Raw genomic sequence first — 13,143 nt, 5'->3', positions numbered from 1 at the left:
AAGGCTGGCTGCCTGTCCAGCAGTATGTTTATGGAGTGTGAATCAGTTATTGTCAGGCCTGGAAAGGAGAAACTGGTCTGTATATTTCAAGCAGGGAGAGAGTTAATGCAAGGAATTAAAAAAAATTTTTTTTAATGTTTATTTATTACTGAGAGACAGAGAGAGACAGAGCATGAGTATGGGAGGGGCAGAGAGGTGGAGACACAGAATCTGAAGCAGGCTCTAGGCTCTGAGCTGTCAGAGCCTGACGCAGGGCTCGAACTCACAAACTGCGAGACCATGACCTGAGCTGAAGTCGGATGCCCAACTGACTGAGCCACCCAGGCCCAATGCAAGGAATTTTTTAATGAAACTGTTGGAAAAGCTGGAGGAGCAAAAGGCAGAATTTGGTGATACTCAAAGACGGGGAAAGCTGCTACTGCTTTTTCTTACACTGAGCTTGTTGGAGGAATCACAGAAGTTACTGGATTGTGTAGTCACCTGCTATTGATGCCGCTCATCTGCAGCCGGAAGCATAGGGCTTTTTGTTTCCAGTTGCTTCCTGATCTCTCACTGCCTCCTCTTGGCAGAATCCAAGTTGGCCAACTGACTAAGAAGTCTTGATAATGTTTGCACCTTGTAGACCCACAATATAGGGAAGAGTCTAGCAGGGAAAGGCAAAGGGTAGTAGTGATGGTGAAATCCAACAGTGAATTAACCAGCAGAGAGAGACAGGTCTGGGGGTAGCCACTGATACCTGGGGTTTTATGTCCGGTTTTAGATTCAGAAATTTGATTATTAGCATGCTGAGATGTGATCAGACTTGGGCATCTGACTGAAACTTTTTATGGACTGAGATGTAACCCCTGAAAATTCATGTTGAAGCCCTGTCCACCAAAGTGACTATATTTGGAGATAGGGCCTTTTAGGAGGTAATTAAGGTTAAATTAAGTCTTAAGAGTGGGGGCCTCACCATATAGGATTGATGTCCTTATAAAAAAAAGAAAAGAAAGAGGCACAGAAGCATGTGTGCAAAAGAAAAGGTCATGTGAGGACACAGAAGGTGACCAAATGCAAGCTAAGGAGAGATGTCTCACCGGAAACCCACGCTGCCAGCACCTTGATCTGTAACTTCTAGTTTCCGGAACTGTGAGAAAATTAATGTCTATCATTTAAGCCAATGAGTCTGATATTCTCTTATGGCAACTCAAGCTAATACACTAAGCAAATTGTAAATGATGAATATAAAGAGTCAGAGGCTGAATTGCAAATTCATATTAAAAATGTAGATTTCCAAAAGATTGGCTCCTTGTATTTGCTGGTCATCCCATTCTTCTTCGATAAGTAAAATTACTTGGGAATCAAATAAAATTAGAAGATTGCTTTATGGCAGTGTTCTCTGAGCAAGGAGGTTTGTTGGATGATACAAGTGGCCAGTGTAGTATCAAAGTGTCTGGCATCTGACATACTCCTTTTCCCTCTAGACTTGTGGTCTTTGCTGGGTATATGTCAATGTGGGCACTCTCTTTTGCCGACAGTGCTGGAGACAGAGTGTGTCAGCCTTTCTGACTTTTCCTTTGTGGACCCCTCCCCTTTTCATATTGACACATCCTGGTTGCCATTTTGTTTCTGGAGTGGTCTTGCTTTGATCCTTTTGGATAACTTTACTTTGATCCTTTCTGTGATTGCTTTATGATATAATTTGTGAGTTTTCAAGTTCTTGGGATAGGGGTAGCATATACATTTAGGATGGTAACTGGCTAGGACACACTGCTAAAGCTGTAGTCCTTGTTGCCATTGACTGTGCCTTCTGACTGGCCCATCCCTGTGCCTTATCAGTTGCTAACTGTTTTGAAGGTCAATCTCTGCCTATATAATTGGCAGTGTAAAGTACAAAAAGAAATTGATCAGGTTAAACCACTGTCGAAAAGATCTGTTTCCCAAAATGACCATCCCGACAACCTATTATGGAGCATAAAATCCAGTTACTAGCATTGCTTGTGAAAGTTTAATCACATTTCCCGGAAAGATAATCAATATATCTAATATTTAACTCTTACCTACTGTGTGCCAGGTACTGGTAAAACTCTTTAAATGGATCATCTCATTAATCATCACAACCCCACTATGAAGAAGGTCCTATTATTAATGCCATTTTATAGATTAATCAATTGAAACCTATATAGATTAAATAGTTTGTTTAATGTTATCCGCTAGTAAGGAGTAATCAAACCTTAAGATTAAGTGTTGTGTTCAGAACAAACAAGTTACCTTGACCTCTAAGACTCTGTGTGATAGAATTGTTGCTTACATCGTAGAACTTCTCTCACACATTGTCTTCCCAGCTTCCTTCATTCCTAAAAAAACTGATCCCCTATTCCGGGGGCACACAAACCTTTCTCCAGCTCTTTGTCAGTGAAAAAAGACTGGTCCCTCTTTCTAGAATGCTCTTTACCTGGATTTTTATATGGCTGGCTTCTATTTTTACCATTCTGTCTAAAATGTGCTCCGATTCCACATGCTTGACACGCTGTAATAGTGCCTACTGAGGGTTATTTTCTTTGTAGCAGGTACCTATCATGTTTTGGAGTTGTTTGTTTGCTTATTTATTTTCTGTATCTTCCACGAAGTTCCATGAAGGCAGGAACCTAATCTCCCTTATACATGGTAATGTCACCAACACCTAAGTACTGGGTTCTTCATACATTAGGCATTTAATAAATACATGCTAAATGCCAAAGGATTATCTATCGTGACCTATCAAATACCAGGGCTCTTTGGAATAAGACTTAGGATGGCAAGAAACATACAAAAAATGACAACAAGTAAATGACTTAGGAGGTTATGTTTTTGATGGACAGATCTCAGGCCCTGAGTAGTCTCTGTAGCAGGATCCATCATTACAGAGAGTATTCTGAGCTACCAGTGAGGTGAGGTGGTGCTGGTGGGTGGTGCAAAGTGGATGGGAACAGCTGAAAATAGGAAGGGCAAGCCCTTAGAATGCATTTCACTTGGCTAATAGTTTTGCCTATAGTAATAGCATGCAACTAACTTTGTTGTGGAAAATGCTGCCAAGAGTTTATTTTTAACTACTAGGTGCTACCCAGTAGCAAAAAATAAGAGCTTCCTATATTTAAACCATGCTAGGTGATGATGGTAGTTAATAAGGTAAGTCCCTAAGGACCCCTACGGAACTTGGGAGAAAAGTCTTTGCTAAGTAGGGTGACCAGGAAGGTCACGTGAAGGAGATGGGATGTGAGCCAGGCACTGGAGCAAGGGGAGAATTAGACCCAGGGGAGGTGAAGGGTGTGATCTAAAGCATGGTCTTGGGGATGTGCCTTGTGTGTTCAAGGACTGTAAGAGACTAGTTGGCAGGAAGTAGACCTCGAACATGATGTTGAAAATTTTGCTTTTATATCTTGAACTCACAATGGACTTCTAGGAGTTTCTTTTTTAAGTTTTTTCATTTATTTTGAGAGAGACAGAGACAGCATGAGTGGGGAAGGGGCAGAGGGGGAGAGGGGGAGAGAGGGGGAATAGAGAGAGAGAGAGAGAGAGAGAAAGAGAGAGAGAGAGAATCAGAATCCCAAGCAGGCTCCACACTGCCTGCACAGAGCCCAATGCAGGGCTCGAACTCAGGAAACTGCGAGATCGTGACCTGTGCCACAACCAAGAGTCAGAGGCTTAACCAACTGAGCCACCCAGGTGCCCCCTAAGAGTTTCTGAGTGGACAAGTAATGAATTGAAATTGGTTTTCCTAAAGTGAGAGGTGGAAGATGGAGGAGAGAGCCTATGTCCCGGAAGGCAGTCCATCAGTTTCCTACAACAGACCATCATTTGGACATATGCCGTCTGGGTCACAGCTGTCCCAGCCCTCCTCCTGGTGAGGGAAACAAGGAGAAGGAGACCATGTGCTGTGGGCTGTGAGGTCAGGTCTGTTACATCCTCATTAGATTTGGAGCAATTGGGAGTGCTGTGGAACATATTTCTTTTCAATTTTATCAAAAACTGATTGTTTTGGTATTTTATTAAGTTCAGTTTTTCTACAATAGCAGTACAATGGCTTTATGTTTTGTGTCAATTATGAGCAATTTCTGTACCTCCAAGTGCCTTCTCAATCATCAAAGACAAATTATGTTAAGTTAGTATTTAAGGGTAACTTGTTTTTAATTTAATGTGTGCATAATTATAACTTACATGTAAATTGTAGTTTATTGCCTTTAAATCATTTTACATATATCGTTTGATCACCAACATTAATTGTTTTCTCATTTTAGAAAGGTGAGTTTTAGAGGGCTGAATGGCTTGTCCAAGATACCTTGGTTAATGGGTAGGAGAGCCTGGACTAAAACCTATTTCTTTTACTTCCTCCCATTTATATGTTGGTGAAACTGCAAGCTAGTGCTCGATAAACATGATCTATTCTTACTAACCGGGACACTTATTCATTCTAAAACTAGCAACCACAGTGGAGTACAGGGATTAACCATATCTGGTATGGTAAAATGCAGTGGACATTCAAATACTCATTGACCATAACATATCCTCCACCATCCATTTGGAATCCACCTGTCCTAAAGAGAATGCATCTTATAATGTTCCCCCAATATGTTTAAATGTTTTATGAGGAAGTGTTAACAATCATGTTCAGGTTTCAGTTTCTCCTCCTCGGGCCTTGGGCTCAGCAGCTCTTGGTTATGGAGTCTGGTTTTGTCAGTTTGATCTCATGGAATTTGCAGACTGCATCTATGTGCACAGTAACAGATTGATTCTGGCTGATAGAGGGAAGACGAGTGTGGAGCAAGCGTGGCATGAAACGGACTGTTTGCTTTTTTCCACAGTCTGCTGATTCAACCTGCAAACCCATTCCCCAGCGCCATTAGCAAGACCTGTAAAAACACAGGGGCCTCCATAAAGATGACTCTGACGTTTGCAACACGGAGAGGTCTGTTGAGTTGAGAGAGCCCAGTTCTGTACTTATGATTTGGGTCTGGGTATTTTGGCTTCAACACTTGTTTCTGGTTAGAAAGCTAAAAACAAGGGTCTAAACACTGTTCACTCGGATGGTAAAACACATGCTCACTTTTTACAGTGACCCTGGAAACAGAAGGGGAATTCTTATAAATCACAAAGGAAAATAAATAACTTCACCCATGGAGGGAAAGAGACAGCTTGAGAAAAGGGACTTTGGAAAAAGGCTGTCTCTAGACAGCAGTCTTGTGGTAAGTACTAAATATTCATTTACCGCTCTATATGTTTTGGCTTAAAATGCATTATTCTTTGACTGTTATTTCCTGAACACTGTGCTTTTGAAACTTCTATTCCAGTTACCCCATTAGCCATATCCCCTGGGATTTTGTTTCATTTAGTTTTTACAAAGTCAAAAGCCAGCAAATAATTGGAATGTTTGTATAGTGTCTTAATAGGCAAATGTCATAATCTGTCAACATTATATATAATTACATTAATTCCAGCTGAAGTAGACTTTAACCTATACAAAAACACTACTGTAAAGCTGATGCCAAATGCCAAGCCTATATATAGTTGTTCCATCACCCATTTATCTTAATTTTGGGGATAAGTTGAACAAGAATTCAATAGAGCTTCAAATATGGAGCGAAGCGTCTCTAAGATCTTCTTAGGTACGTACCCTGGTTCAATTGTTTATGAACTTTCTTTGCAAAAGTGTTAATGCCAATAAGTGTCATTAACAACCTAGTTGTGTTTGCCTTCGTGTATGAGAATCTGGTTCGTGCAAGGAACGAGACAAAGTCACTGATTTCTGAAAGTTGGCCGCTCTTTCACAGTTGCTTGGCTCAGAGGTGTATCTCCCTCTTCTGTTCCCTAATGCATATGAACAGTGTAAGAAATCAGACAAGTCACTCCTTTATCTTTTGCTCATCTACCAAAATAGACATTTAGCTCAGCATCTTCTTTTGCATGCTGTGGAGGGATGTGTTTTATTCATTTGTGTGCTCCCAGGACTTGGCCTGGTGTCTGGGTCTGAGTAGGCATCCAATCAAATATTTGTTGAATTGATTTAGGAGTTGCACTTTTCTGACTCTGCTGCTGTAGGTCTTGCTCTGCCAGTGTATAGAGTAGCTATTTACTCATAATTTCTGAGGCTTAATGTCACAAACTATTCCTAGATGTGAGTTTCCAGGAATGGGGAAGAGGATTACGTGACACTTTTGTGTCTACTTCCTCTCTTGTTCTTAGAATCAATTTCTGTGTCTCTGTGGGTTATGCACCTACCAGCCTACATTCAGAGACTAAGAAATTTTGTAGCATTTTAGGTTCTCCTCCAAATATATGTGCCCTCTTCTCATCTCTTGAGTCTTTCTACCTGTGGGTAGAATGTGATGAAAATTGTGTGTGTGTGTGTGTGCTTATATGTATATTCCCTGGGGGATAGTTTCTGGGGGGAACTTAAGATGAAAAGATAATTTCTCAGCCTCTCCTTTTCCAAAGAAAACACTTTTTACCGATTAACCTGCCTACAGGGTCTGTCATATACCTAAGCAGAGGACTGAGATGCCCATATATTATAATATGAGCAGCACAGGAAAGGTTCTCTTAACCCCAAAATATCCTTGCTGATTAGTCCCTACAGTCCTCAATTCTGCCTTCAGTCCCAGAGAATATGCAAAGATTCTATAAATGCAAGCATGCAAAGCTATTGTCTTTCAGTAATTCGTAGTAGCCCTCATTAATAAGAGGTCTTGGTTTTTTCCCAAATGTCAAGCAGCTGAGCAACATTTTGTTGAGGGAATTAGTGAACAAAAGGATTCAGAGCACAACGGAGTGCTGGGTTGGGGCAGGGAGGGACAAAGTAGTGAATTATCCTGAGGGGGTTGGGTACCTGCAAGTCAGAGAAAGGGGAAACATCATTAATGAAATCGTTGTCCACATTTAAATTTTGCTCAGGGACAGGCTTGATTGTGAGCATAAATCAAAGCCTGTCATAGTACCAGTGCTAGCTGAAAGCCCAAAGACAAGCTTGGGTTCCCCTTGGCATATGGCTCTACCCTGAGTCTTATGGGGCCTGAAGATCCAATTTCTGATTTCCAGCATAAAAGCACACTGGAAAAATAAGAACTCGTTGCTTGGCACCACCTGAGAAGCGTAATCCCATTAAATCCAAGTGACGCTTAGGAGATTTTTCTTACACCAGTGAAGGATCTTCCTTGTTTCCTGGAGGCAGATTAAGTGTCACATCTGCATGTGGGATAATTGGGAAAATCCTGAAAGAGTGTGCTCTCTTTTGACTATGTGGTCTGGTATATGGGAGTCCTCAAATGCTACTCAACAGTATACAGTTTAGGCCATGTGACTGTAAATTTGCCTTCTGTTTGAGTGTTCTCTTCTTTCTTCCTATAAGATACTGAGGCAGTGACAGCAAGAGTGCTCGTTTTGAGTTGGGGCTTCGAGGTTGAGACCCATTGAAAGTCCCTTGAGTGGATTCTATTGCAGCCATCAGGAGGAGAGGTAGACAGGGATGAGGTCAAAGCTGACTGGCTGTAAAGGACTTGAACCCAAGACATTGTCCTCCTCTTTGGCTCCATGTTGAAACCACACAAATAATTAGGAAAGAAGCACAGCGTGATGATTCTGGATAAGGGTTGCTGGAAAATACAAGGGAAAAGAAGCACCTGGTATCCTATACTACACTTCTTTCCCAAGGAAGGGTTACCTTATTTCACTTGATGTTATTTTTTTAAAAATCCTAGAGTGCTAACCTGGGGCCGGGTTATCCAGTCTCCTCACTTGGCAGACAAGGTTATGATTCAGTGAGATTAAATGTTCTTCTTGAGGTTCCACAACCAGCATATAATGTGGGTCTCCTGCCCGTCACTCCACGTCTGTGCATTTTACTGCATAAAATCCCAGTAAGAGAAGATGTCCCTTCGGAAAACTGAAGAGAGGAAAGAGAAATATACTAAATCTTAAGTCTTGAAATTCCACCGCAGTAACCATTATGACCCACATTTTTGAGAGTTAGAAGGCCCAGAGGTAATTTCCATTTCCACATTTTGCAGGGAAAAAAAAATATTCCTCATAATGTACTGCGAGAATAAGGTGCTATTAACTTCATTATACTTTTTATTTTACATAATCAAATCATGAAGTGTTGAGTAGAAATTATAGCTCCCTTGCAACAGCTTTTAAATTTGTAGGCTGGAGGAACCGCAGCGTGAAGAAACCCACAGACCTGATGCTGAAAAAAGCTCCAATTGGGGGATAGTCCTTGGTGGTCTTTAGTCATCATTTTGCTTTCAGGACAGGACACGGGAGGGTTTGAGTGTGTATGCTTTTGCGTGTGTCTGTGTGTGTACCCTGGCAACGTTGAAGTGCTCTTTGATGTTGATTTTTTACTTGATAAATCACTCTTTTTAAGAAGAAAGTGACAGGTAAGTGAAACTGAAATGAAAAATATGTTTCAAGGTGGGGGGTACATACCCTGAGAGAAAGACAAGTGACTGCAAGTTTGCCTTCACCGGGAGGGGTGCATCGAGTAGCCGCATGTTCACGGCGAGTACAGTCTTCTCTGTGATAGCAATAAAAATCACCCCAGAAATCGAGGCCTCTTCTTGACCCACAGCTGTTCAGCCCACCCCAGGATGCTTTTTGATCAGAAAAAGTCAGCATTTCACACTGTGCCTTTTTATTTGTAAGAATCATCCCCAGGCTGTCTGTACAGCTATTTGGTACTTGTGGCTGTAATAGCATTTAGCTGATGAGAAGGCTGGGAGTGAATTATCTTTTTTACCATCTCACATATAAATAGCAAAAATTCTCTTTTAATTTGAGGAAAAATTACTTTTTGCTTTTCAGCATGGATGGGAGTAGGTTTCTTTTATGAATGGAAAATTCTTTCATGGTACCCTGTTCCTTTTTCCCCCTACCAGAAGGAAGTGAAAACATTGGCCACACTAGATCCTCAGCTCTGAAAACAGTGTGGTTTTGATAAATTCATAAGTGCAGGAAAGGCCCCACACAAGTCCTTCAGTTCATCCTTTAGCCTCTCGATGGCTTGTATCAGAACCATTAGAGTAATTCAGCCTTCCACAGGCACATATTAAGTCAGCCAACAAGCATCATGGAAAACCTGTTTTATATTTGAGACTTTTTAGTAGCTATGGGATATGCTGGATAGTCACCATTTCTACTCCATCCTTCTCTACCTGGCTGTGCACCCCTGGAGGATGTATCACACAGATCTTGTCAATAGGCTCCTATGTCTTCTGGCATCTAGTTAGCTTTGGCCAACAGGGGTAACTAGCAGGAGATCAGAGGTCAGGCGGGGAGAGAGATCAAGATCATTGCTTTCCTGTTCTGTCCTCATCTGGTCCTGGACCACAGTGATTGGACCACTCTGTCTAAGGTCACAGCTTCTGTTGAGCAACCCTCTCCCACAAAACCACAGTTCTCTCTGTGTTCTGGCACCTTTCCTCTTCCCATGTCCCTTCAGGGTTCTTGGTAGTAATAACTCTTGGATGTTGCCAGTCCATCTCATGTTGGTTTGCTTTAAGTCTGCCCACACGTTATTGCATAGGTCCTTTACCCAAATCTCAATTAGATACTTTGTGTGTGCCATCATTTTCGTGCAGAACCCCTGACTGATACAAGGCAATAGTTTATTTTTGGAAGCCAACCTAATAAGCAGAAAAAATGATAGAACATGGAGGAGGTGAATGGCATGGCACTGACTGTGAGAGGCACCAAGTCATGGGGGGAGTGTGTAAGGAGCACCATGAAGAAGCTGGAGGTAGAATGTGCACTGAGGTGATTCGAGAGCTTGCTTCAGTAGCACATGTACTACAACTAAAACAATGGGGACAGTTTGGTGGGTGAGCAGAGAAAAAAGGGGCAACCCAAGGATATTGTCCCATACCCTCTGGTAATAACTCATGTCATTGCTGAATTGGCTTTTCCTAGTCAAATTGACTAGGCTCAAGGATGCCTCCATACCTGGCAAAACATTACTCCTGGGCATGTCTGTGAGGGTGTTTCCAGAAGGGATTAGCATTTGCATCAGTAGATCCAGTAAAGAAGTTTGCCCTCATCATGTGATTGACTGAAGACCTGAGTAGGACACAAAGGCAGAGAAAGGTCATACCTGCCATTTGCATGAGCTGAGACATCCATCTTCTTCTGTGCTTGTAAACTAGCACTCCTTCTTCTTAGGACTTTGGAGTTAGGCTGGAACTTGCACCATTAGTTACCTTGGTTCTCAGGACTTCAGGTTGGGACTGGGGCTACAGCGCTGGGTGTCCTGGGTTACCAGCTTGCAGACAGAATATCATGGGGCTTCTCAGCCTCTATAATTACAAGTCCATCCCTTATAATAAATCTATATTTATATGTATATTTATATTTACAGAGGGACAAATTCTGACAAATACACAAATGTAGATTTCTACTGTTTTATCTTCAGTTATTTCACCCCTGTTCAGTGACCGGAAGTAATTCCAAAGCAGGGTTCAGCAAACTTTGAAAATCCAGATAGTAAATCTTTTAGGTTTTACAGGCCTATGAGCAGCCACAACTACTCAACTCTGCTGCTGGAGCAGGAAAGCAGCCACAGACAATACGTGAATAAATGGACATGACTTATGTTCCAATGAAACTTTATTTGTGAGGGCAGCAGCCTGGATTCTAAAGGATATTTGTACATGGTAAATAGGAAACTTGAAGGTCTAGTTCACTTTTCCTGGGTGCTGACTTTCTGAGTAGTGACCTGTGTTTACCCTCACGATGCACAATATGCTGAGACAGGCAAAGGAGCAGGTTTAGGAAGTCAAACAATGATATATATACCCAAGTACATGAATTTGGGCAAAGGTAACTATTTTAGAAAGCTCAAAACTCACTGAGACTTTTTCTAAATGCAAAAGAGGGGCATTATTAGTGTTGCTCAGTATAGCCAGTGGCTTGTGAATACTAACCAAGACTGTGTTTTCGTAGTGTTCCTGGCATGCCTGTAGCTTTCTTGACTCTTGGTGCTATGTTTGAGCTACCTCTCACCATAGCAATGCTATACAGAGCACAAATCACTAGGTTGCTAGAGGTTTCCAGCTACTCAAATCCCAGCTACCTGTGACCCCTTCTACTAATGGAAGCCTATGTGAAATACGGTTTACTCAGTGCCTCTCACCACTGGGCAAAGGTCAGCTTGCCCTCCAGGAAGCCTGACCTTTGTGCTCTGATATCAAGATTGTTTGAAATTTTTCAAGTGAGCATCAAGTGGAGGAAGGTCAATAAATAAGAGGGAGGTTTTTATTCCTCAGCTACATTATCCCCCCCAACAGGGCTGTTATCTTAGCTGTCTCCTGGATATCCCAAGAAGAACAGAGACCATGCTCTGGATCCAGGTGTGGGTGGGAAGGTGTGGTGCTGAGGATCCAGCCAAAGCTCATTTTTGGGAAGAAGCAATAGGTGGGGAACAGACTGGCTTTGGCCTGGGTTAGCTACCTTCCCAAAATGTTGTGCTGAATCTTTGACTGCTCCCCTTTGACAGTAGGCAATGGTGGAATGAGAAAAGTGTCAAATGCTTAAGTGAATACCTAATGAATCTGCCTTGCAGCCTAGCTGAGCCTATCATGGTAGGTCAAGAACATGCTGGAGGAATGTCCTGACCAGCTCTCTCCAGCAGCACAGACACCTGGGGGCTATGGATTGATTTGGTGCAAATGGGCTGGGAAAAGACAGGGAGGCTTGGCCAGGTAGGCACAGCCCAAAATAACTGGTTGCTAAGGGTCTTAAAGGGGCCCCAGATGAGCAGGAAAATATCAGAACCCACCAAGAACAGTGCTGGGAGGGAGGCTGGAGATATGAGCAATATTGCTGTTGAAAATAATCTGAGTGGAAGGCAGGACAAAGGAGCAGAAACAGAATATACCTAAGCAGTGGACATAGAGTATGTTGGCAGTGGGGACTGGTAAAGTCTACTGGGGTGCCTGGCTGACTCAGTCAGTGGAGCATGTGACTCTCAGGTTGTGAGTTCAAGCCCCACATTGGGTGTAGAGATTACTTAAAGATAAAAAAAAAAATCTTTGTGCTTGCTTCAGCAACACATATACTAAAAATTGGAGTGATACGGAGAATATTAGCATGGCTCCTGCACAAGGATGATGGTAAAGTCTACCCTCCAAGCCACTTTAGCAGACAGCTTAGCATGTTCAGGCAGTGACCATGCACTGAGTATGAACCAGGATGGCTCTCTTCCCTTGGTGATAATAGCTGAAATTTACTGAGGCTTACTATGTGCCAGGACACTCTGCTCAGTGCTTAAGATGGAAATTGTCATTCACTAATGACGACCCTTAATTATTCCTATTTTATGAATAAAACTTCTGAAACTTAACAGGTTAAGGAACTTCCTCAGGGCTATAGAACTGATGTGTGGTAGACTTGGGATTTCAACTCCGTTGTGGCTGCCTCCAGATCATGCTGTCACTCCACAGGTAGCAGCTCAGAAGCAGTGACTGGGAGTGTATGGCAGTGACTGGGAGCTCCTTGCATTGTGCTTCCAATTGTAAACAGCCCCAGCTTCAACAGGCTAGAAGTATACAGGTGTATCAGCACATCTCCCATATCTCTCCCTGCTGATGAGACAGACCAGGCCTGATTTTACTAAAACAGTTGTCAAAGGGTTGGAGGTTGGGAGGGAGATACAAAGAATAAAGAATGCATATGTTGGAACTCAGTCTAGGTCTGACTTCTGGTCTTGTGCCTTTTCTGATTAACCAAGTCTTGGAACCAGCTTCCACAGAGATTAAAGTTTATGATAGTGTTTATATATATAAAATCTCTCTATAATATATCGTATCTATAACTTTGTGTTTTTACCCACCTGGAGACTCATTGTGGTGTATACATGTACTAGATGGAGATATAGAGTGGATTGGGAGTAGAGTAGGGAGGAATTATGGATTACAAGGTGCATCCAAAGTATAGCTGTCACGCAGTATGCAACAGGTTTTATAACTTGAGTGATGAACTGATCACATGGCTGCACATTCTTTTGGGTGAGCCCCTGAGTGATGGGGGTGGGTAGAGTGCCAACATCATTTCCCCTGAGGGAATTCCCCCCAAAATGCCATTTGCTTGCCCACCAGTTGAAATTGATGCCCCCTTCTCTGGTGTTACACAGAGGAATGA

General features: G+C 42.3%; 1 pseudogene; it reads left to right on the top strand.

The window, feature by feature from the left end:
• The first annotated feature begins 12,037 nt into the window (after positions 1–12,037).
• On the top strand, positions 12,038–12,114 carry LOC122229019 (annotated as a pseudogene).
• The last annotated feature ends 1,029 nt before the right edge of the window (positions 12,115–13,143 follow it).

Source organism: Panthera leo, chromosome C1, assembly GCF_018350215.1.
Source record: "Panthera leo isolate Ple1 chromosome C1, P.leo_Ple1_pat1.1, whole genome shotgun sequence".
NCBI lineage: Eukaryota > Metazoa > Chordata > Mammalia > Carnivora > Felidae > Panthera > Panthera leo.
The sequence above is the reverse complement of the archived record's forward strand: the minus strand, read 5'-3'. Positions and strand labels throughout refer to the sequence as shown.